Below are 6000 nucleotides of genomic sequence, written 5' to 3' on the forward strand. Positions count from 1 at the left end.
TAGCCCTTGTTCGATGAAACGTATATATATGTGGTGGTGGCGCGAGTAATGGAAGTATCACACTGAGTAAAGATGTTGGATCCCGAAAAAATGCCAAGTTATTGTTATACACATTTTTATAATCTTCTTACCAGAAAGTTTCTATTAAACTTCCCTCAAGTACCTGTATTTTCGACGCTGTACATTTGGTGATGATTGCCAATTTTAATGGAATTTTTAATGATGTTGAGACGAGATGAAAAGAAAAAGAGTTCAATTTGTGATCACTAGCTAATTTAACAATGTAGTTAAGTTAATCTCATTTACACAAAGACGACTTTGAACTAGAGATGTTATTGGATTTTTACTCGGTAAGGGAAGTACAATAAAAGATTATACTCCGTTCAAAACAAGACAAATTTGTAAAATTGATGTCAGCATTTCTTAAGACTTCAAAAGCTATTTGTATGCGAAATTTAAAAGTAATGATATATGAGTACTCAGAATCGAATCTTCCACCCTTAGAGAGCAGGAAGTTTGGAGTGGCATTTGAATGACTTATCAGGAGTTATAAAACACTATGATTACGTGCTGTCATAATGTTAACAGCTGTTAAAGTCACTGCTGACTATCGCAGACGTGAACTCTTACCTTGACAGTAGAGGAAAACGACGATACAAAGACAGAAGATCGGGACCAGTCTCTGTGTATACGTGCCCATGACAAGCAGAAAGGAGACTATACGATGGCCTGCTTGTAGGTAATGGCGGCGTGATGATTCTAATGCTGCGGGCCTCGTTCTGAGCTACCTTTGACTCTTACAATATTGATGTTTTTGAAAATAACGAAGACAGGTATACGCACCGCTGATTGCTTTATACTGTATCGACGGCTGGGACGCTCGTCACAATTACCAGGATAAATATCGCTAGTCCTACCTGTGGAAAGTCGCTGTTTTCGAAATAGCTTTCATGTAGCTTATATCGATTAAATGACACTATGACGACAGTGTACTGTGCCAATAGCCATGATCAACAACGGTAATAGCACGACCATCGATCACACTCCCATTATAATGCTTTGGTTTTGAACTATTACAGAACTATTGATTTGGAGTTTGATACTGGAACTGTATGCAGTTATAGTAATGTCCAGCTAGTAAATCATATACATAACCGCCTGGAGGAAAGTTATAGTTGGAGTGAGATGACAGTCAATAAAAGCGTATGTTAGTATAATTAAATCCTGGTAATGTACTTATCAAGCAAATTACACAGTACACACGTACTAGGACTATGGCTAGTCTGTATTCCTACATCATCAACATCGATTTACTATGTAATGCTGTTACTCTAAAGTTTGTTTAATTTATTGACATTTCAGTTTAATTTAGACACTGCATTACCATATAATATAGTGTTTGTTTCCTATTATAGACACAACGACACTGTATTAACATATGCTAATTTTTATTTCTTGTAATAGCTACAAAGATCTTTTTATTTGCTATATAAACATTAATATTTTCAGATGTGAAAATGAATATTATTCTCCTTTACAAAGGTACTATAAAACACTAGCGGTCTTTCATATACGGCTGAATTAGTATCTAGTAATTCTGTCAGATGGACAAATACAATGGAATTGCTCCGAGTCTCTATAATGATACGGTGCCATTTAATACTGCTTTATCGTTTAAATGTTTCAAACAGAAAACATGCCCTGTTTAGTTCCTTGGAATATAAACTTTATTTATTTTACAATATTTGCGAAACAAATTATATATTAACTTATATCTATCATTATTGTTGGCCAAGCGCATGAGTGGTCTTAGTTTGGGAGGAAACCGGAATACCCGGTGACCCAATACCTTTTCATATCCAATTGGGGTATCGAACCCGGCCGCCTAGGTGAAAGGCAATTGTGTTACCATCCCACCACCTTACAATTTAGGTGGTATTCCTTGAAATACCACTTAAATTTCACTTGCTTGAGTGTATCGACGTAGTAATTTATCTTAATTTGCCATACTTTTGAAATATTAATGGTGTGAAGAAATATTGATGGTGTGAAAAGGAAATATATTAAAGGCCTACCACTTGCTGCAATTTGTGCTGTAAATTGATTAACTGAAGAAAGTCGTCTGTGTGTGCAGGTAACGATATTTGTTTCCATTTATTCTAAAACTCTTCCTGTAACCATGTAACCATTGGTTACTGTATACGCAGTACGAACTTCTGAGGTTTAGCTCTTGGTAGAAATACGATCACGCTCAGAAAGTAATAATCGTTAAGGATTTCAATCAACTGTCACTATGAGGACTTTTAATCATCACCAGCACATTCTTGAGATTCCGGACCGAGATCGGCTTTCTCTATCAGGTGATTTGTTCAGTCTGGAAGACAAGTTCATTGTTTTATAAGTCCGAATTATCGACATGTTCATTTCAAAACTGAAATTTGCAGAAAGTAACTTATTAAGGGTAATGTTTATAGGCGAATTATGTTGAATTTCAAACACGAATAAATATTTAATTTTTTTTTTAAAGTAGTCATGTAATATACCAAAATGTTTGTTTGGACATGTAGTTTCTTAAAATTACCAATAATTTGCTGTAGATGCTAGCAGTATTTTATATAAAGCTACTTTGTGGTAAGATGTAGCATGTAATGATCCAAAGTCACACAAATAACCAAACCTGAAAATAGCCAAGCTGTTATGCTCACAATGTTCTACAGCACAGTGCAGAAGAATTGGTTTGTCCGGATTTGACTTTATTGACTTTTTATAAACACATATCTTATTTTGACCATGAAATGCTAATAGCGGCTGTGAATAATACTACGTTTCAAGGTCAAAATAAAATCGGTTTTTATACATAAAATCTTATCAAACGAATGCTCCTATTGTGTGCTTTAGACGCTTGTGAGCAAAACGATAAGGCTATTTTGTGCAATATATGTGATGCAAATGAGCTAATTATGTGGGAGATTATAGTTGGTTCCGAGTTCCGAGTTCCGTTCAAGTAAAACGGAACTAGGAACCAGTTCCATGTTCCGTTTAAGTAAAACGGAACTAGGAACCAGTTCCGAGTTCCGTTTAAGTAAAACGAAACTAGGAACCACTTAAACGGAACTCGGAACTGGTTTCTTGTTCCATTTATCTTAAACGAAACTGCGAACTAGGACCAAGTCTCGTAAAGTTTATACATGACTAATAACTGCCTTTGCACCCATTTTCTTCAAGGAATTTGGGAACTAGTTCCTAGTTCCATTTTTCTTAAACGGAACTCTACCTGGTTCCTAGTTCCGTTTTACCGGAATTCGGAACAACGGAACCAACTTCAGCCTCCCATTTAGGTTCCCCTGAAACATGCATACATTATGTATTTTTGATGTTTTGTTAAAATTAACAAACAGCTTGACAAATACATGTCAAAAGCAAATCCCACTTTTTGCCATGGTACATACTAAAATTTGATAAACTTACTTCTGTTTAATTGCACCATAAGAGGAATTTATAGGCTTGTAAAATAACACTGTTTGTCTAGATTTGCTGTTTAGATGCCCCTTTAACATGACTATGTCACTGAATATATGAAAATGCATAACATAGTAGACATTTCATTTTTAAAAGACGCCTTAAGCCTAACTGTAAAACAATTAACCATACCATGACAGTTATATGTTTTTGCAACATTCATATATCGACTTTCAAAACTATGTACAGAAATTTAGAATGAGACAAAATGTTTTCTCAATGCCATCTAGCACTACAAGGAATAGCAATGGTCCATCACGTATTTTCACATTATACCTAATTTAAGACTTTCAAAAGGCAGACATTGATGCTGTAATGAAAAACAAATTGTTCATATAGAGACCAATGAACACATGTAGGATGCGACAAATTGTTCATGTAGAGACCAATGAACACATATAAGATACGACAAATTATTCATGTAGAGACCAATTAACACATGTAAAACACGACAAATTGTTCATTTAGAGACCAATGAACATATGTATTATACAACAAAATTGTCATGTTAAGACCAATTAACACATGTAGGATACAACAAATTATCCATAATGACTCCTATATGAGGTAACTAGCTGTGTGATGTCCCTAACATCACTGGTGACTCATGTAAGAGGTAAACAGCTGTGTGATGTCCCTAACATCAATGGTGACTCATGTAAGAGGTAAACAGCTGTGTGATGTCCCTAACATCAATGGTGACTCATGTAAGAGGTAAACAGCTGTGTGATGTCCCTAACATCACTGGTGACTCATGTAAGAGGTAAACAGCTGTGTGATGTCCCTAACATCACTGGTGACTCATGTAAGAGGTAAACAGCTGTGTGATGTCCCTTACATCACTGGTGAATCATGTAAGAGGGAAACAGCTCTGTGATGTCCCTAACATCACTGAATAATTCCTATAATAGAGAAACAGCTGTGTGATGTCCCTAACATCACTGATGACTCATGTAAGAGCGAAACAGTTGTGTGATGTCCCTAACATCACTGGTGACTTATGTAAGAGGTAAACAGCTGTGTGATGTCCCTTACATCACTGAAGATTCCTATAAGAGAGAAACAGTTGTGTGATGTCCCTAACATCACTAAAAATTCCTATATGAGGTAACTAGCTGTGTGATGTCTCTAACATCACTGGTGATTCATATAAGAGAAATATATAGCTTTGTGATGTCCTTAACATCACTGAAGATTCCTATAAGAGGGAAACAGCTGTGTGATGTCCCTAACATCACTAGGTGACTCATGTAAGAGGGGAAACAGCTGTGTGATGTCCCTTACATCACTAATGACTCATATCAGAGAAATATATAGCTTTGTGATGTCCTTAACATCACTGCAGATTCATATAAGAGGGAAACAGCTGTGTGATGTCCCTAACATCACTGATGACTCATATAAGAGGTAAACAGCTGTGTGATGTCCTTAACATCACTGGTGACTCATGTAAGAGGGACACAGCTGTGTGATGTCCTTACATCACTGGTGACTCATGTAAGAGGGAAACAGCTGTGTGATTTCCTTAACATCGCTGGTGACTCATGTAAGAGGGAAACAGCTGTGTGATGTCCCTTACATCACTGATGACTCTTGTAAGAGGGAAAACAGCTGTGTGATGTCCCTAACATCACTGATGACTCATATAAGAGGTAAACAGCTGTGTGATGTCCTTAACATCACTGAAGATTCATATAAGAGGGAAACAGCTGTGTGATGTCCCTAACATCACTGGTGACTCATGTAAGAGGGGAAACAGCTGTGTGATGTCCCTTACATCACTAATGACTCATATAAGAGAAATATATAGCTTTGTGATGTCCTTAACATCACTGAAGATTCATATAAGAGGGAAACAGCTGTGTGATGACCCTAACATCACTGGTGACGCATGTAAGAGGGAAACAGCTGTGTGATGTCCCTAACATCACTGATGACTCATATAAGAGGTAAACAGCTGTGTGATGTCCTTAACATCACTGGTGACTCATGTAAGAGGTAAACAGCTGTGTGATGTCCTTAACATCACTGGTGACTCATGTAAGAGGGACACAGCTGCGTGATGTCCTTAACATCACTGGTGACTCATGTAAGAGGGAAACAGCTGTGTGATGTCCTTAACATCGCTGGTGACTCTTGTAAGAGGGAAAACAGCTGTGTGATGTCCCTAACATCACTGATGACTCATATAAGAGGTAAACAGCTGTGTGATGTCCTTAACATCACTGAAGATTCATATAAGAGGGAAACAGCTGTGTGATGTCCCTAACATCACTTATGACTCCTATATGACGGAAAAAGCTGTGATTAGGTAGTAGTTTTATATTCAGATTTTGTCTATACTGTATCAATAAATTACAGGCAATATTACCTTACGTTTTCATACATGATGAGAAACTATGCTATTTCTGAAAAATATTTTCGAATGAATTTAAAAAAAAAGAAAACGTTATTCATACTCAATGAAAATGTGTTATCTTA

This window comes from Pecten maximus, chromosome 7, assembly GCF_902652985.1.
Source record: "Pecten maximus chromosome 7, xPecMax1.1, whole genome shotgun sequence".
In the NCBI taxonomy this organism is placed as follows: Eukaryota; Metazoa; Mollusca; class Bivalvia; order Pectinida; family Pectinidae; genus Pecten; species Pecten maximus.